The sequence below is a fragment of the Mytilus californianus genome, unplaced genomic scaffold, assembly GCF_021869535.1.
Source record: "Mytilus californianus isolate M0D057914Y unplaced genomic scaffold, xbMytCali1.0.p SCAF_11, whole genome shotgun sequence".
Lineage (NCBI taxonomy): Eukaryota > Metazoa > Mollusca > Bivalvia > Mytilida > Mytilidae > Mytilus > Mytilus californianus.
Genome location: NW_026262593.1, coordinates 45,520,569 through 45,542,768, shown reverse-complemented (window position 1 = coordinate 45,542,768; position 22,200 = coordinate 45,520,569).

The window sequence follows — 22,200 nt, the reverse complement described above, 5'->3', positions numbered from 1 at the left end:
AACCTATGTTAAATCTAGGTTTCCCTAATCAATAGACATTTATTGCTCAATAAGCATTACCCATTGTGTTGCTGATGAAAACAATGTTTGAGGCCATATAGCACAATGATGACAGAAGGGGGTTTGGGATTCTGATTTCAATTAGAACAGATGTGTACCATTAAATACTATTTTCAACTCTGTGGTGTAGAATTTTGCTATGGTGATATATTTTGTCTGAAATACGTTGCAATGTGATTCTTTTCGAGATTGTATAATGTAAGATTCAAAATGATCTGATATAGATTTAATACTTTTAGTTTTAAGGGTCTCATTTATGTTATAAGCGGCGTATCTCTCATATCCATATCCGACATAGACTCATGTATTTCTGTAATATTTACATTTACATTAATTCAAACGTAGAAAATGTGATGAAAAAATTGGACAATAAGCAATAGCATTTAATTTAGCTTTTTGATATATATAGTGATTTGATTTCTGTAAATTAAAAAAAAAATGATTAAAATACTGAATTTGATTGCCGTAGCAAAATGTATATCGCACATTTTTTCTATTGTTATACACAGTCTTACAATTTTGACTTAATTTTTTTTTTCATTAGATAAAGTAGATACACATTAGGTTTCTATTGTAAATATTTATTTCACAATCAAATCTTTACAGAGTGAGGTACAGTTTATTGTACAACAGCCTTTCAATTGTTTGTAGCAGTTCATTTCAATCAAATACAAATGAAAACCCTTGAACAAAATGATCTTCATTCATATATAGATAATGTTATTTAAAATTCTGATTGGAACACCAGACGACCAGTTGTTGTTATGGCCTTTGCATTCACTTCATTAACTGTTATTCTCCTTGTTACTAACATTAGACCTGAAGGAACAAATTACTGCAATTAATTATCAGAATTCGTAAACCATGTAAGTAAATAAACACTGCAAAATAAGTAAATTAATTAAAAACAAAACGTTTTGTGAAGATTTATAGAACTAGGGTGGACTATAATACTAAAAACAGGTACATGTAGCATTCAAAGGGATTGAAATTCTTTTCGGACGAAATTATTTTGCCAAATGTCAACAAAATTGAAATTAATTAGAGACCGTTGAAATATATCTATCACAATTAACAAATGAAAAACAAATAAATGATATATATTAATCATAAACATTTCAAATGTAGGAAACTGTCAGTTAAACTGACTTTACTGAACAGTCTGGAAAAGAGTTTGATACAAATGTACATGCGCATGTCATTGCGGGAGGACATACCGTACGCGTTCAACTTGGCGTCCTGATTTTACTTATTACATTATGTTTGAATGGTTTTTGACATAGCTTTGTCAGAATGTCTTCGACTAATGAGCTTGAATATCCCTTTTGCCCCTCTTTTATTTGTCAAAATAAGTGAATGTTGACCGTGAAATAATCCTTGAGTTATAGATTCAGTTTTGTTATATCATACGTGTATCATACCTTATTATCAGCTATCTGTAATGTAGCTGCAATCGATAATACAGATTCAACGATTGTTTTTCGGTATAACAGGAAGCTATTTTTATTCGGATTTCACTCTTTTTATTGCACTTTAATAGTTGAATTGTTAGTGTCACGCCTGGCTAATGCTATAGGCTACTAGTGTTTTTAATATCTTTTCTATATCCAAGGCAAGTAATGCAATAAAACCAATGTGTTAACTTACACATGTTACAATTGCTACTGTACTGGCATAGATGTTATCGCATTGATGTGAAATATTATTCCATTTGTAAATGTCTTTGATGTAACTTTGTCAACTTTTATAAACATTGTCTCTGATACATATTCTATACCCTTAATCACAATAAAATGTTACCTTACGTTCTTATTTCATTCGTATCAAATTATTGAGGTTGTATGACAGTAGTTAATGGGTCGGTTAAATTGACAAAATAATGTGAGCAACCCAAAACAGACATATAGGTTAATGTGACAGTAATTGGGATTCAACAGCCAAAACTGTGTTAACATACACCACAACTGACAAACCATTCAAACAAACATACAAATGAATTCTAACAAAGACGTCACAAAAAGGTGTTGTAGCTGAAAGTATTTTAACAAAGACGCCGATAAATTTTGTTTGTAGTTTATAGTACGTACCGTATATAGTAAACATTTTCTCGATATAGAACAAAATAATTAAAATATAAATCCAAGGGTAAACAAAATAAAACAACACAGTAAAAATCTATTGCATCCGAATCGCACATCAGGACCCACCTGCATCAGGAACACCCAAAGTGAAAAATATGATAGCGGGATTCGTAAATACCAAGTCACGTCAAAAGTCAGACGACGAAAAAAAAACCCCAAAAAAACCTTCACAGCACGAAAGCAAATAAAGGGAAAACAGTAAAGTTAATGAGAAGATAGTCCACTTTAGCACCTGAAATCTGTAACTGAAGACCATCTTGTATTATTTGTGAACTTTACAAACTGAATATTTATCTGTTAGTTCTTGGTACTTTCCGATGAACGTTCTGAGGAAAAGGACGAAAATTTCTTTTATAAAACCCTGGGTCATTATTTTGTGCTCAGACACCGATAGCGTTTTATAGCGGCTGCAAGCTCTTGAATATCATATGAGTTGAGAAATATATTCTCCATACGCGGGTGAAGTTGGTATATTGCTACTAAGGTGAGGATCTGCAATCCTGCACATCAGAGTAACAAAACAAAACTCAGCAGAAAGATGCATCTGAAGGCAGTACTTGCAGCGTTTGTCACCACATGAACGGCTTTCTCCATAAGATATACACGACTAAAACACTTCAGCCCGCACCAACAGATTCCACAGTTTATTGTGTCGCATAAAAGTAGGATAGATATTGGATAGTTTATGTTTCTTTTTAACTGATTTCCAATGCACACAAATGACATCGAAGCTGGGTTTTTTATAGATGAGCAAAAAGTTAATACACATGGAGTCCGTTTTCGCCAACGGTGACAGCAGGCCTAATAATCGTCTAATTCCGCCATTCAGCCCGTCCGTCCATCCGTCCGAAAGACACTTGGGTAGAAAACAGTTATAACAGTTTTGTTTGCTTCTATGAAAGAGAATGATTTTATATTGGGTCTGCAGCTTGATAATGTTTAGTTGAAGCGGGTAAACAATTTTTACCTCCACCGTGCAGCCACTTCCTGTTTGTCTATAGTTAGAAAAAGCTGTCATGGCTTCAATAATTGCAGGGAATGATCAGTTCTGCTTCAGTATACATGCTACCTCAATAATTGATGCAAAATGCAGGTCCATACACGGTAATGGTCATGTTCTCTTTATTTTCAGTAAAACATATAACCAGGGAAACACAGAAGCTTACAATCTTAAAAAGGGTATCTGTGATCCTAGTCCTGATGCTATTTTTGCCATTTTTAACACGCTGTTATTTCTTTAAAAAATATATAAAAGCTTGAAAATATGTCTGTCATGAGCCTACATATGTTTATCAAGAGTTTTTCATCTTTTTTTTTTAATCAAAATTACAATTTAGTAAAGGTTATGCCGAGTCAAATAATATCGCAACATTTATTTTCAACATGTTATAGAATCTAATAGTACTGCAACCAAAGAAAATATGATTTGACTTTAATGTACCAGAAGAACACACAAATATATTGTACATTGTTGGAAAGAGGAAAATGTGTTCAATAAGAAAAGTTTGGTCGTACAAACCCAGTATGGTCGCATTTTTGTAAAATTGAAGTCAAAGGTCTAACCTTGAATATATCAAAATGCAAACATGAGACAAACAGACGAAATTTTCTGAGATATATTCAATAAAATGCTACAAAAACGACTTTATCACAAGTATAAACTAGAAAAGATGTCAAAACGACAAGTTTGACTATTTGTATGAAGGACCATCATTTCAAAATGGCGGTAATCTTAACCTCCTGATTTTTTCCATTTATGACATAAAAATGTAGATGTGACCTTGACCTTTTCACATCGATTAGATTTTGTATTGCCTATCCTTTTTCAGTACAACATATAACAAAATTATTATTATAAATCTGTAATACATCAGTTTCTCAATATATTTCAGGTATTTTTAACCTTTCAACAAAATAATATTTTGACACCCGTCTCTTTCAGCAGATTAAATAGACCGTTTGCTGTCAAAACATAAACAATTGTAGCAGCATTGGCAATATATGATTTCTTATTCGGAATAACATGTAGAATCAAGTCTCTAAAGTTTTAAATTTCTTATCAGAAAGGACTGTACCGATTCTCGGACCATAGAGCAGTAGCATAAGACTAAAATAACTGCTCCTCATTTAATATATCCCTGATATTAGACCTACTTTCAAGTTGATGTAATTCTGAAAGTTTTTACAGACTTCAATTCCAGTGGATGCATTGGCATCTCCTACAGTAAGGTCAGAGCTTTACGATTTTTGACATTCCGTGGTCACGCTGTGCCTGAATTGTTTACTGTGAACTGATTACTTTGCTCTGAAGTCTGCCAGACAAATATCTATCCGGGGCATCCCAGGGCAAAATTGATCGGTATAGGTGTCGAGGATGTGCCACATAAGAAAACCCTTCGTATGCAAATACAGGTCGTCATTAATAATGTCAATAACTTCTTCTTAATGCATGCTGATTGGTAGACCACTTTGAAGAAAAAAATCTGCATTCGCGATTATCTTTCCATGGATAAAGCATTAATGTCATTTCATCACCTCAATAGACTGGTCACACATTCAGGTGACTCGATTTTGTGCCGTTATCTGTCTCCTTTCAAGGTTTTGTTTAAAAAAGACCTGAGTCAACTTCCAAACTTCTAAGAGGATATTGAGAGCGTGTTTGTATCAATGCGACAGGTTATGGGGCTAAATTTGTTAAGATTGGTCACGATCTTCGTCATCTACTTCTAATATTAAGACACAACAATATTGCCTGTTGGTGTTTGTTTTAATAAAGGACTGATGCTACACATCTCTAGTATCCAAGGAAAACAGATTATCAAGAACACTTAGTTTTTGTGTAACACTGTCGTACACCAAATTTCTAAGAATATCTATAGCTTCAAGTAAATTTTACCGTGTATCGCATGCATATTACTTGCTTCATTGACCCACACTACATTTTCTCAGAATAATATCATTCATTTTTCTTTTGGGACTCGTATAGGAATAAACTTTAAAAGGATTACCAAAACTAGTCATTATCTGGAAAACATTCTTATCACAAGGATTAAATTTAGTTAAACTATCATAAAAAAGTCATAATTCAAGCAAAAAAAAAAATATAACTCATGAACAGAAAATAAAACAAAAGAACAACGATATATGATCAAAACACACTTCAACAACTCATATATATCCAATAAATCACAGATCATGTACAAACTCACCTCGAAAATATCAAATTAATTGTTGTACAAACAACCTAATATTTGAACTTGATAAATAATTATTATAAAAATGAATCTGGTTGACGGATTCTATATTCGTAATGAAAAAAAGGCATGAAGAAGTTTTCATTTCTGATTTTTTTTACAAAACTATTCGGTAATATCCATTTAATTTGCATGCATATCTCTATATCGTATCTTTGTACTTAAAATTCTGTTTTCAAATCATATCTTTTCTTGTTTTCAAAGAAAATTGCGTTGAATTTCTTATTGATATACTACCAACTATAAGTTTAATAATTGTGTTCGAGAATAGTATTTTATATAAGTTCTCAGCATTCCAAGGACTCTTGATGAGTCTGAAGTTGAACAACACATTCATGTTTTTACTTTCAAATAGACTACCGAAAACCCAGAATTAAGGTACCCCGTAAACGGGTTAAATTACAATAATGTGACAAAGAAACTTTTTTACGACCAGACAAAAATTAAAATATCAATATTATTATTCTATCATTTTAAACAATTTCCAGCCGTGTGTTATTCTGGTACATTAAACTCGTTAATAAAGCATGTTTTTCGAGATCAGTTGTAGTACTATAAGTTTTATAACGCAGTTTCTGTGCTGATAATGTGAAGTGTCATACATACAAATTATAAGAAATGTACAATGATTTATGAAATATTATTCACTGAAGGATAAAATGTGGGTGTATTTTTTTTAGATTAATACAATTTGCTGTTGGTCTATAAAATTTAATAACAAATAAAAACTGTTTGAAGTAAGCTAAAACTATCTCATTTCCTCCATATTTTACCTCAATTTGACATGGTAATTAACAACATGAACAAATCCTTAGGATATTATAATCAGAATTGCAAAATGACATCCGGTAAAGAGAATAATATGAATGCAAACCCATTTTCGCCCAGAAAATCCCAGGTAATATGGAAAGTTTCTTGAAATCCAAAGACTAATCCTGGAGAAGCTACTGGTAAAAGATACCGCAAATCACCTGTTGTCTTTGTTCTTACGTATAGGATTTTTTTTTCATCGAAACATTGAAACTGTATCGTATAACCGGATCCAGATGTCCTTTAAATTTAAATATATCCCGTATTAATGTATGTAGATACCTCAAGTGCCGACACCATTACTATTACAATTATACAGGAACAAACAAAAAGAGTTGAATTCATTATTTTTTAATGGAAATTTATTCATATATTTTGAATTACTAGTAGGGATACTAAACTGCAATTTGAATTCAAAGTAAATGGCTGACCATAATTAATGGACTAATCATTTGTGTATTATTTTTAAACCGGTAATGGAAAATACCTTTGATCAGGACATAAACTCTTAACATAAGCAACACGACGGGTGCCACATGTAGAGCAGGATCTGCTTACCCTTCAGGAGACCTGAGATCACCCCAGTTTTTTGGTGGGGTTCGTGTTGCTTAGTCTTTAGTTTTCTATGTTGTGTCATCTGTACTATTATTTGTCTGTTTGTCTTTTTATTTTTGGCCATGGCGTTGTCAGTTTGTTTTCGATCTATGAGTTTGACTGTCCCTCTGGTATCTTTCGTCCCTCTTTTAATCTAAAAACAAACTATTCTTTTACAACAATTTTTTTACAAGAAAATACTTTGTCTCAGCATTTTTGCACACATGTTTGGCAGATATCAGATTTATTTGGTGACTAAATAAATGTTGTCATTTTTTCAAATACCTTTTTTAAGGACAATCCATGTCCTAGAACATTGAAACATTTGTTATCATGCTGGGCAATGAAACAAAATGAACATAAACACTGGTAATAAACGGTATTCAGTGTATTATTTAAAAAAAATGACAATATGGCGTTCTTAAAACCAGATAAACAAGATAACTTGTTTTTGCTCTGGACATTAATATGGAATTCATTCAAGCCGAAGTCGTGTGTGTATGTGTGTGTACGCAATACATGGAGATAGCAATTTTAAACAAAACTGGATATTAATTTCTACAGTTACGGTGATTAAACAATCATATTAGGTGCATGTGGTTGTTTCCATAGATTTTATAAGGATTTTTTTTTGGAAGAAAGTGTGTTCCATTATGAATCAAAATATTTGTAATTGTCCATATTAGGGAGAAGCATATCGGGATATTTGTCTATCGAAAACTTCAACCATAGAAATCATAAGACTTCGTGGGGAATCAGTAAAACGTTTAATTAAGTGATTTCACTGTATAATTTTGAAAACAACATTTTCCAAATGAATATTTAAAAAAAAACCGTATTACAAGGTTTTAGGTGAAAATATCTTCAAATGAAAAACCACATCAAATGAGTAATCATTGATCATGTTGATGACTAAATAAGAAGTACAGGCATACGTTTGACATTCGTTGTTTGACAGCAAATAACTTTGGAAAAACTTAGAACTAGTTTTCTTTTTGTACACTCTGTTATCTATTTAGTTATTGATACAGTAACTTATTTTCGTTTTTAATTATTATTTATATATATAAGTGACGTTTTCAAAATCATGTCCTGCTCTTTAAACGTCACATTTCAAATCATCGAGAAAAACCAAAATTGGGATACACAAGGAAGACAAAAGAGAGAGAGATTTTGGATGCACCAGTTACGAACTCTTGAACCTGATGGACTCAATGACAGAGACGAAAAAAGATTTAAAAACAAATCAAAACAATAATCTTGAAATCATACAAATTAATTCATAGAAATTCATACAATTTATAGAAATTCATACAATTTATCGAACATCAATAAATATGTTAAACCTTTACTCCAACTTTATGTAGTTGAAGCTACAAACATATATTTTTTAAAGAACATCAATAAATTTTGTTAAACTTTTACTCAAATTTTGTGTAGTTCAAGCTACAAAAATATTTTTTTGTCATGCATCCGATTTCACCTTGAGAGATGCACACGCCTGATGAAACTAATTTGTTTAGCGAAATATTGCGTATTTCTATTTAAAATATAATAGAACTTTTTAATGTATTAATTAGCGTGTTTAAGTTATATTCTTAGACATTTATATAATTTTAATTCAGTAACTGTATCAGTTTATTTTCACAAACTCATCCACGCCTAAATAGATTGGATGTTGATTGTTGCTATTTTTAGACATTATATATAAATATGTGTGCATATAGATTAAAAGGGGCCTAGATAAATGTAAGTGTACTTATATTGTTTACATATATGTTCGACATCATGATGTATTTAATTTAACAATTTAACTATGAATCAAAAGCTTTAGTAAAATAAGATTTATTTGGCTGTAAATTTGTCATGGCATTTATTACAACAAAGAAACACAGTCAATTTGTCAATCAAACCTTGATGACGATAAAGTTACTGAAGGGCCATCCAGTAGTAACAAAGTTTTAAAAATAGCTAATGGGTAATCCATAGCAGCATAATGTAAATTTGATCAAAACGTCTGGTTGAGTAAATAGTTGCGCAACTGAAAATCCGCCATGAAATTTATCGCATGACAGATTTAACAACAAGAACCAACAAATTTCTAATGATATCAACATTAACTGAAATAAATTCAATACAATCATCATCATTCAGATTCTTATTAATAAACTAAAACAATTTGGACTCAACATTTGAACATCGTTTATTCATCGTTAAAGAATACAATACAATAACGAAGTTATAAAAAGTATTTCCAGACAACCGTGAATCTGATTTAGGAATATATCATTGCCGATGAAGCAAAGATGCGCCCCATCGTCACTACAACGACCAACATACTTATCCTCAAAATATGTATCTTTAATCACACGACCTCATATTTTAAGCATATATGAACGCACCCCCTATTTATTTTTCGCCAAGTAGTTTCCATAGCTCAAATGTTATATCAGAACCCCATTAAATCTAGGTAACAAACATTACCACACTTATTCAGTGCCAGATAAAATCTTTGAGAGAATGTGTATGGCAAACCTCATACAATAGATTAATTCCCCACAAGGTGTGTCGCGAATATCATTACCCCCACAGTGAAGAATAACAGCAAATGGAATAACTCTCTAATTAATAATACTTTGTACCAAACTAACCAAATTCGGCTGATTAATACCTGACATTTCGATCCAAACTAACAGACATCCAATTTTCTTTAATCCGAGCGATGCAACTACAGGTTTATTTGAGCGTAGTCGCTAGCTCGTGTGACAATTGAAGAGCCAGTTACCCAAAGTATCTTGCAGGTATCCTGAAAATAAGTTTTTTAAATACTATTTCGGGTTTGTTCTTATATCACCTTTGCTAGCTGCTGATTTCTATCGACTTTTCATTTTAATACTATTTGCATCTAAACCATCAAGAAAAGACTGTGTTGCAGCTCCTATAGGTAAAGACTGAATATTAAATTCACAGGATTGTAACATACAAAGCAAGGGTTTTCTTTAAAACTGGTATCTAGTTAAAGTTTTTACATTTGCATGACAAATAAAGGTCTATCATTTTTATGCTCATTTCAAAGCAATCTAACATCAACAGAACAGGTCAAACCGAACTAGTTTTATTCCTTTCCAAAATGAACACGACGAAATCCCCAAAATGCAACTGAAAATGAAGATTTAAATAACAATGTTTCATATACTGAAAAATAAACCAATTTCAATGCATCTAAAAGTCTAATTAATATATCAATAGTAATAGGCTTACGATAGTCGTGTCGCTTATCTAAACGGAGCATGCCATAGAGCTTCTTTTGAACTATAAAAGAATGAGTGTTGTCAAAAAACCCATTAATTTTATGATAAAAACTAATTCCTGAAAGGTACGCTTTAACAGTAGAATATGAATATTCTCCCTTAAGCATGTCATCCATATATTTAACTAAATGTGAAATAGGACACGATTATACGTCATTCAAATTTAGTTTACGTTTAACGTTTTGAAATGATACTTGTCCATTGTGATACGTAAGCCATATTCTGGAAAAACTTGAGGATTTTATTAGGCTCAACACTTCTGGTCATAATTGTCCAAAACGTTCTCTGGAACTATTGTGGTATGTGGTTCTGCACACGCGGCCAATTCCTTATATTTCTGTAATTTTTCACGAGAAATTAAGTCAGCAAAAATATTTTAATAACTAGGAATATGAACAAAAAACTACTCAGCAAAGCCACAATACAATATGTCTAACAAGTGACATAACATGAGCTGATTTTGATGAGCAGGCAATACTTAATTTTACAACCTACTGATTATCAGAATTAAACATTATTTTCAGTCTTTTTTTTTTAAACAACCCCTCAACTAGATAGCGAATGCAATAATGATCATTTCTAATAAAATGAAGTCTCTGAAAACGTATTCATTCCAATACATAGGACGAACTTAAAAGGATCATTTCCCATTAAAATATACATCACATCAACCACCTATTCCTCCACCACTATCGGAAAAGAGGTTTAAAAAGGGTTTAAAACTGAGCTTCACAACCATTCATCGTCCAAAATATAAAAAAATCCCATTAAAATGTTTTAAAAATTATTTCCAAATTGAAATAATAAAAATATCTTTATTATGATGCGGGTTTTTACACTCTCTGACATGCCATATATAAACGTCTACTGAAATCACGTCCTGCAGGTAAAGCACTGGCACAAAACGCTATAATTGTTTAAACGTTATCTTTTTGTGATTACTTGTATCTTTCAACTTTTGAAGCAGATCAAATATTTTGTTTTCTGAAATTTGAACTTGCATTATTTCTGTCTCAATTGTTAAACCTAAATATGTTATTCTCGTACTTGGACCTTCGATCTTGTCCTCAGCTAAACAATACTAAAGGGACTCCTAATTCAACACATTGCAAAACGTGGTCACTAATAACCGACAGTGGTCGGTATTTTCTGCTCCATCAAATAAACAATCATCTAGATAGTAATCAATTTCATTTACTCCAGTTAACTCTCTACAGCCAAGTGCAACAATAAAGAAATAAAATTGAGAATGGAAATGGGGAATGTGTCAAAGAGACAACAACCCGACCATAGAACAGACAACAGCAGAAGGTCACCAACAGGTCTTCAATGCAGCGAGAAATTCCCGCACCCGGAGGCGTCCTTCAGCTGGCCCCTAAACAAATATATATACTAGTTCAGTGATAATGAACGCCATACTAAACTCCAAATTGTACACAAGAAACTAAAATTAAAAATAATACAAGACTGACAAAGGCTAGAGGCTCCTGACTTGGGACAGGCGCAAAAATGCGGCGGGGTTAAACATGTTTATGAGATCTCAACCCTCCCCCTATACCTCTAGCCAATGTAGAAAAGTAAACGCATAACAATACGCACATTAAAATTCAGTTCAAGAGAAGTCCGAGTCTGATGTCAGAAGATGTAACCAAAGAAAATAAACAAAATGACAATAATACATAAATAACAACAGACTACTAGCAGTTAACTGACATGCCAGCTCCAGACTTCAATTAAACTGATTGAAAGATTATGACTTCATCATATGAATATCAGGCACAATCCTTCCCGTTAGGGGTTTAGTATCATACCATCATTGAAACCCATTGAAATGACTGCATGAACCAGATAACCCATTAGCAATATTTTTTATATAAAATACCAGCCTTCAATTTTAAAGCCCAATCAAATCAAATACGCCAGGATACATGGGAAATAATCTGAAGGCGGATTTTGTATCCATTTTGGCAGTTTCCGCTTTAAAACTTTTGTAATCATGTTTACTGCATTGTCAAAAAATGAATATTTTACTGAAGTATATACCTCATCAATAAAACCATTGACGCTGCCATTAGCTGGCGAAGACAAATGTGTTATTAAACTAAAACCATCTGTTTTCTGTGGCAAAATGCCTATGGGCGAAGGTCTTAGATTTGAAATAGGTCGATTATAAAAGGGCCCCGCAATTCGACAATTTTCCATCTCGAACATAACTTTTTCCCAGCTCAATTTAAATCTTATCAAACCAATATTTAAATGTTTGCTTTCATAAGCAACCCTTTGGCATGTATAGTGTGTTCGTAAATCATATTTGAAACCATTATATAATATAATTACAGATGATGTAGCAGGGTAGTCTTTCAACATATTCTCTAAAACCGAAGTCTTAATAGGGGTATAACCAAATATCGAAATGTTGATTGCAAGCTGTACTAAATGATAAATTTGAAATAATTAAAAATGTATCCGTGGAAAGTTGGCCTGCTGTCCTAGAAATCTATAATGATCAACTGAAAAACGAGTATTTTGGTGAAAATTTCTAGGTGGATTCGAAAACCAATTTGACCGGTTTGTAGCTCTAGAACTGGAATGATACCTTGGTGTATAATTTTGTGTAGCAGATGCCCTAGGGTAATTTTGACACTTAGAAGCAGAATGTTGTGAAGATAGAGAACTTCGCGGATTGATGTTATATGAATCATTTGTACAGTACATCAAAGGATGGAACTGACTACATCTTATACATAAATGACTATATACACAATTCATACGAGTACAACCACTTTTAACATTATAATCGTAGAAAGTGAGAGGTGTGTAAGAAATTGTCTTTTGAAAATGATTTATGCCTTCTGCAATAAACTGAAGTCATAGTTGTCCATCAATGACATCCCCTACTAGCATATGATCTCGAGCTTTTCTAAGTCGAAATTGCTTGTCATATTTATTATAAATGTTCTCAAATAGTACATTATATATATGAATATTTGTTTCTGTTGATTAAAAAGTTCCAATTTTCATCAACACCTAGCACTTTCTTCGGTTGACCAATATTAGAAACACAGATCGTGTACAGTAATTGAGATAAATCAATATATTCTAGATTCCAAATTTGATTTATAATGTTTTGTGGTACAAACACATCAACATCATTACTAGAAGGTATAATCAAAACCTCACCATTTTTAACAGTATAAGTTACTATGGGCTGCGCTGGTTGGAGAGCCTGAAGAAATCTCTGACCAGGAACTTGTTGTACAGGGGGCTGTTGGGGAACTACATTTGGCATTTCATTCTGTTGTTGTGGTGGTAATAACAGCTGTTGAGGTTCTTGTTGAAGTGGTTGAGGTAGCTGATGTAGCAGAATTGGCTTGAGGAACATCTAGGACTTCATTTGGTATAATAGGCATACCTCTCCTAGGGCGACGCCTTCTGCGTTCCGATGGTTACACTATATTTCCCTGTCTGCCGCTCAGTTTGGCATCGCCCTCTTCCCTTTTCCTCTCGGCCAGAAACAGTTTCCGAACAAAGTGTAAATATACATACATTGTATTATAAAAACGTCATATGGCTTACTCACCGGTTATAATACTACATAATTTGAATTCAAGATAACAAAGATAATATTGAAGATTTGCATTAACATGATTAGACAGTTGATCAAACTATTATAACAACTTGCACTATGAGTATAACTATCTACTCAATTAACAAATGCAATATTAAATAAAAACCAAAGAAATTAGCGACAATTTAATGTAATAACAGTGTTTAACAATATTTATACAGTTCTATAAAATTATAAACCAAAGAAACAGTTGGCGACAATTTAAGCAAATATCAGAGTTTAACAATATTTATAATATTAATAAACAAGTTTGAATAAAATCAAACCCTTATTTTTGTAAAACATTGCTTAATTTTAAAACTTAATAATAATATTTTTTAATTCTTTAGCCATGGTCAAGGTCCTTGTATAGTTCAAATCCAAATGACTTGTAAAATGCACGGACTAAATCTCGCGGGTTAAACTTATTTAAAACATATGAAAGTAACCAGTAGAAATACAAACGGACAGAACATGAAAAAAAAAAAATTAATACCAAGTTTTATAATTACAATAACTGCATTTGTTTATTACTGAATTTAATTCCACTATTTCTTTTTCACAATCACAATTTGAATTAAGATACTTGACCTTTTACATACCCTTGAAAATTAACTGCAGTTTGATATTCAATTGTTTTTATAGATTCAAACATATTTTTGATTGCTTTCCTGTATAAGTCCATTAATCGATTAGGATAAAAAGAGAGGGTAGAAATCTCAAAAATAATTTAACAGCGCCACATATTTATTTGTTTTTCCCAAATCAGGCAACTCATTAATGGTTGTTTTAGGTTAGGTCGTATCCTAATGTCTTTCGATATTTGAAAAAAATATGACTTTTGCAAAAGTCGCATTGAGGTTTGTTGTCATTAATTGAACGTCTAAATAAATATCTAAATGCATTTGCAGTATTTATCGAAAATCGATATGCAAAACAGAGGCAAAACATACCAAAAGGATAATCAAAAGGATATCCAAACCAATAAGTAAAATAAAACTACAGACAATCATGGCAAAAATGAAAAAAAAAACAACAAGCAGAAGACAAACAACAGTTTACAAAATACAACATTGAAAATTAAAGACTGAGTACCACGAGCCCCACCAAAAAACCGGGGATGATCTCAGGTGCTCCGGACAACTGGCACATGTGGCACCCGTCGTGTATCTCATTCAAGCACGATGATAATTTGATAGGTCACCTTCGAGGAAAAGAGGACGGGATTGTGGTAACGACTATTGGAACATATCTATTGTCATCTGTGAAAAAGATATTCCGTATCGGTCGATCAACTCATTACATCCGTAAAATATTCAAAAGAATGATTTCAACTTCATATCTTGAAACTCTTGGCTTAATAGCTTCTTTGTAATTAGCAACCCTCTACCCAGGAAATCGTGATAGGAAATGTAGGATATCATATCAACTAAGATAGATATTCTCCATATGCAGGCCTTGCTAGAATGTTGCTAAGTAGTAATGAAAAGTTTACAATTGGGAAGCTGAAATCATCTCTTTTGTCGTAACGTTTTGTTATAATGAATTACTATAAAAATAATTACATAACAGTTTAACGAACTATTAACTAAGAAGATGAAAGGAAGAGAAGGTGTAACGATGTATCATGTTAACAGTCGCTTTCAGGGGTGTCACGATCGAGGATACAAATTATCTCTTTTGACAACGTTTAAGTGGAATTTAAGGATACAAAATGGTTTTGAAATGGCTGTCGTCAAATTTAAGGATACAAAATGATTTTGAAATGGCTGTCGTCATTACCGGACAAGGTAAGGATATTAACTACACATAAAAGATAATTACGTTTTCTTATAAGGAAACATCTATCACGATCGGCTGGACAATTAACAGTTATATACATCCTTAGCTTTCAAATATTCGGCTTTGAGCGTTCCTGTTGATGGGAAATCCAGAAAACCGCATTGGAATTATGAAATTGATAACGTGCTGTTGTCACTTTTTTTAGTTATTTACATAATATTTCAATATATTTTATTATATAAATAAGGTTGTTTTGTTTTACATTTTAATCTCTAGATAAAATATCCATGATGGAATCTTCCGGACAAGGTAAGGATATTAACTATTGAAATGATATAATTTCAAGAGGATTTTATGGATGTAAGCTTTAAAATATAACATAATAAAGATAACAAAAATTTTTAAAAGCAATGTTCAAGCTCAAATCTATTCTAAAAATTCTCTCATTTTTGAATTATCGCGGTAAAGGTGCAAATTGTGTTGAAATAAAAGTATTCGAAAAGAAAGGACAGACATATATATTTACAATATGAATATTTGTGTTAAGAAATATTTATTTTGAAAAAAAAACGACCTATTCATATCGCAATTCATTACTATTCCATAAAATAGACCTTAAGGTTAAATTTGACGACAGCCATTTCAAAATCATCGAACATACTCAAAACCAAACATTTAAGTATTCTAGTTCTTACATCTCATTAGCAACAACTTGTCAAGTATGCAGTGTCGCATTCTCTTCTTGAATAAATAAGCAATATGAAAATAAGTAAATGTGGTATGCCAGACAACTATTCATTAGACCTCAAATGAAGTAGATGCAAGCAAACAAAGGTCACCATCAGGCCTCCCACAACGAGCAACAGTATAGTCAGCTATCAAAGGACGCGGCTTGGCAAATTGTGGAGCAAGTCAAACGATAAAACTAATGGCCCGATTTAGAACCCACACACAAAATAAAAGAAAGCAGAAAATACAACAGACACGAACCAACGACAACCGCAGAAAAGCAGGCTCCTGACTTGGAACAGGCACATACAGAATGGGATGTGTTTGAAAGCGCTAAGCCCTCCGTCAAGCATTACATATGTATGTTTATTATGTTTAAAAAAAACAAACACTGATAATTTAGTGCAGAAAAGTGTTGTCGCTTTTAAATCATCACATGTCAAAATTGACATATTTGATAAAAAAAATATGTTCATTTTAACACACAACTTTTTTTTTAACAATTCAGATTTCATCAAAAAGATATTTTACACACAATAGCAATTTTTAAAATACATTTTGTGGCAAAAAAATTGTTTGGTAAAGCCTTTGCTCATATCTAAAAATTAATGATTTAACCTAAAAGTGAGGATATTTTGACAGTTTTGGAAGTTTTTAACTAAATTCAAGGCAAAAAAATGTATTTTTATCATACATTGTACCTCTCAATTTCGGTAAATTTTCACTAGAGGAAAGTTTTCAAGAACACGTTTCTTTTAGAACCAAAATGGTAAATTGATGCTCATCTGTAAATTTAAGATATAATTATAACTTTCAACCTACGACTAAGGGAGGTAAATGAATTAAAAGGACAAGTCACGTGATACAATCTCATAAATCAAGTTCGCAGTGGGTTTCCTTACGGTAACCTTCGAAAAGTAACAAATAAATCGAAAATGGAAGTAAAAACGAGGGGACTGTGATACCTACATAATTCCAAACAAACCTTTTGATGTAATTTTCTGTACAATTTTGAAATTAAATTGTTGTATCGAAATGACAAAATCTTGAATATGTTGAAAATACAGAATTAGCTTATTTAACAAATTATATATTCTTTTATAAATCTACATTGCTCCCTGAAACATTTTACTAATGAACATATGGACTTTATAAATTTGATACGCCTAAAGCATTATCTTGATATACCTTCATCATAAATGCTGGAACAACACAATTTGAAAGACCACTATGTAAAAATAATTGAATAGTTGAAGGCATTAAACGAATAGCAAAATCCTTCTAAGGTAAACTTATGAAATTGGGACCTCATTACAAAAAAAAATTATAAACGAAGAATAAAATAAAGGAATGTTATGAATCCTGTAAACATTTTTGTTCCATGCGAATAATTATCTTGTCTAGAAGAGAATCATCAACGTCTAGGACGCTTTTCTAAAAATATCTTAAGACTGAAATTAATCGTAGGTTACTCTTAAATGTTAATAACATACAAATATGTTTTCTCAAAATATTTATTTTCAATTGAACTGCAGAAATTAAATAAGGTTTTGAACAGATATTTTTATTTTTATTTTCTAAAGATATTACTTCTGAGTATTTTTTATTCTTTGAAATGAATCTTTTTGAGTTGATTTTGTTATAGATAATGCATATTTTGAGTTTTTTCTTATTGTATAACACACCGAGGGTTGTCAGGATTGATCAAATAAAGGACAGACCGTAGGGAAGTCTTTCTTTTGGGATATCCTGACACCCAAGGTGTGTTATAACGACAAGAAAAACCTTCAAATGTGCATTATCTGACTTATTCCGTCAAAACATACTATTTTCTGCAAAGATTTGCTGGTAAATGTATCCAATTTTACCGATCAAATTAAAGTGGGATATTCTTTTCTATCGCAACTATGTATAGCCACGCCTAACAGCTAAATTATAAGGTGAAATAATACTCAATTATTCTTATATCATTTGCATATCTACATATAGTTAAGTGTGATTGGTCCATTCCACATTCTATTCTTGGTTTACACTTCGATAGACTGTGTTGCCGGAACCACTTTTGTAACTAATGTAAACAATATGGCGGCTCCAAATCGCGAACGCATAATAAATATAATCGGCCTTGTATAAATTATATTTTTTGTGGTTATAAAAATTAAATAAGATGGAGTTCATAATTTCAAACGTTTATCATTTATTTAATTGGTAAATAAATACGAAAATCACATGACCTTTAATTCATCTGAAAACCTCGTCTGCTAAAAATCTGTAAACAAGGAGCTTGAAGCTGATTTTGCCACATCTACGTTGCCAGATGTTCCAATAACGTTTGAATTACAACTGCCAGAAGACATTAAGGCTGATCAAGTTGTTGACCTATTTGGGATTATGCACCGTGAAGTTGAAGGCTTTGATGAAATGCTGCTGCATGCTGTGACAAACATCAACAATGATGACCAAACACTGACAGAAACCCAACCAAGCACAACTTTTGCTTAAACAGATGATGCCCAGGTCCAACACCATCAGCAAGAACCTTCATCAATACAGGAATCAGACAAGTCTTCCAACTCTAGACGTTTTTAGAATCTAGACAAAGAAACTCTGCTTGAAATAGAGCAAAATCAGTACAGTGCTTCGACAAAAAAGAACAAAAAGTGGGGAGTTGGAGTCTTTAATGGTATGATTCTATAAAATATCTTTTTGAAACACAGTGATGCAAATTTGCTGTTGTTTTTCCACCAAACCTACCCCGGCAATGATCCGTTTTGACACACAATATAAATAAAAACATGACCATTTCCCAGAAAGGAGTGGATTGATCCAAATCATGACTTACCACAACCTAAAATAAAGCATGAAATGACACAACCTTAAATAAAACATAAAACATGAAATGACACAACTTAAAATAATACAAAAAATGTTGTACATTTCAATGAGTATTACGTATACCCAACTAAATGAAACAGAGAGAGAGAGAAAAATAAACAAGCAATCAAAAATGCAAAAATAGACAACTTACGAATTCATGCACTTTCCTGTTATCTCCACACATCACAATGCTTATGTTATTACGTCACAGTAAGAACTGATTGTTCGATGACGTCGTTTACGCCAATTGACCCCGGGTCAACCAGTGAAATTACTAACTCATTCATAAAATACAACTTGAGATTGGTGTATTATTTGAGACTACAGTTAATGAAATAACCTGACAAACAGTTTTATTTTAGAAATATGAATGAAAGGACATGTGGGGTATAGGCAGTCTTCAGCTTAACCACAGGTCCAACAGCCAAGGCATGTAAAATTGATTTCGGGCCTGTAAAAAACATCTCTACAGGCCAACAGAACTGAATTTTTACAAAAATTGAGCTCCGGCCTGTAGATTTAAAAGTTTATCGTGAAGACTGGTCTAGGTTAATAAGACAGCAACCAAACAACAAAAATAACATAAACACATGATCAACCCATATAAAAAATCTTTAATCAATATATTAACATAAGCAGATGAACTGTTTTGTAATCAAATTTATATGTACATTATTACGTTTCATCTTGGTGATCTGAAAGACTCGCAAGTACTGTGAACTTTCAGACTGTGTCTGTAGACAGTCTGAACATCAGTGTGAGGCAATTTTATGCTGAGATTCAACCTCAAAACATTACCAAAAGGCCGCTAAAAACGCCAGAAGAGCAAGCACAGGAACATTCCTTAAAAAATGTACGTGCTGCTATAAACAGATATCTTAAAGACATTGGCCGTAGCATTGATATCGTCCGTGACACAGAATTTTAAACAGCAAATTCTATGCTGAGTACTCAAGTTTAATTTACGCGTGTGATCCTGCTGCAAAAGTACTGTTTAATGCTGCCGAGAAGCATTACGACTCCATGTATTTACAACACATGGTATAATGTAACCCCGGTCAAGGTTAAAACTTCTCAGCTTTCATGCCTGACATTTGTTAAAATGCCTGGGTTAAACGCTACACAGGACATTCACTTAGATCAACAGCTATTACCGCCATGAGTCAAGCTGGTTTAACAGATAGAAGCATCATGTTTATGTCCGACCATAAATATGAGGAAAGTTTGAAATCCTATTGCAGGAGATCAAGCACAGATCAGAAGTATAAAATTAGTTCGGTATTAGACAATGTAGCAACGGGTAACTCATCGTCATCAACAGCACTTGTACCAGTTGCCCCTTCTAGTTTTTCCGCCATTTCTACACTTCCAGACAATGTCACAGAAACTGGACAATCTGTTTTTACCGAACGAACCCCTCTCCACTCCATAGATATGCAAAATCCTAACTTTCTAGTAAACAGTCAGTCCATCTTCAAACCAGCAAAATAGTCTGGATTTGCAGCAAATTCTGTATTTCACAACTGTAGTTTTAATTTCAGCTAACATGTAACACTTTTGAGCTGTGTAGTTTAAATGATTACCTGTGTAGCGTGTGTACACATTCATGGCGCGGATTACAAATCCGGATTATTTGACGCTTCAACATTCAGATTTGATTTGATTTGATTTTTTGTGTTTTAACGCCACTTTTCAGCACCGCTTTTGGGCTATTTCGTGGCGGCCAGTTTTTATTGGTGGAGGAAGCCGGAGTGCCCGGAGAAAACCACCGACCTTCGATAGGAAAACTGACACTCCTAGTCAATTAAGATTGGAGTCGAGTGCACTCGCACGAGCGGGGTTCGAACTCACAACCTCATTGTTGACTGGCTAGTGATTACAGTAGTAACTACTTAGACCACTCGGCCACCGAGGCCTCCCTTTAACATGCATTCAGATATTAACATGTAACGTTTTTGTTGTTCCGTAATTGTTTCTTTTTATGTTTAAACAAAATTATTTAGCCAAATGTGTTGTTAATTCTTACTTTTTAGTTTTTTACGAGGATATGTGATGACCTAAATTAGCTTCCCTGTGTGTCGATTTCACTTTGGTATATTCATGCGCATTGCCCATATATGGAATACGAACGGAAAACATATAAATAAAACTATTATAAACAACAACTATAAAATTGAGAATGGAAATGGGGAATGTGTCAAAGAGACAACAACCCGACCACTGAACAGACAACAGCAGAAGGCCACCAACAGGTCTTCAATGCAGCGAGAAATTCCCGCACCCGGAGGCGTCCTTCAGCTGGCCCCTAAACAAATATATATACTAGTTCAGTGATAATGAACGCCATACTAAACTCCAAATTGTACACAAGAAACTAAAATTAAAAATAATACAAGACTAACAAAGGCTAGAGGCTCCTGACTTGGGACAGGCGCAAAAATGCGGCGGGGTTAAACATGTTTATGAGATCTCAACCCTCCCCCTATACCTCTAGCCAATGTAGAAAAGTAAACGCATAACAATACGCACATTAAAATTCAGTTCAAGAGAAGTCCGAGTCTGATGTCAGAAGATGTAACCAAAGAAAATAAACAAAATGACAATAATACATAAATAACAACAGACTACTAGCAGTTAACTGACATGCCAGCTCCAGACTTCAATTAAACTGATTGAAAGATTATGTCTTCATCATATGAATATCAGGCACAATCCTTCCCGTTAGGGGTTTAGTATCATACCATCATAACATATATGAGAAGAACATAACCCGTGTCATGCCAACAACTGGTTTTTAAATAAATGTGTTTAGTGCAGATGCAAAGACCCTATAAGTGAATCATTATCAACGCCAAAATATGCAATCTTTAATGACCTGACAACAGTATCGTAACTATATCCCTTCTTAATAAGTCTATTTAAAGGTTTTGTTAGTTTCAGAGGTGAATACTGACATTTTTGTGCTTTATAAAGAATATTTCCATAAAAAATTGGATGTGAAATACCTGAACGTATAAGAAGTCTGCATGTTGAGC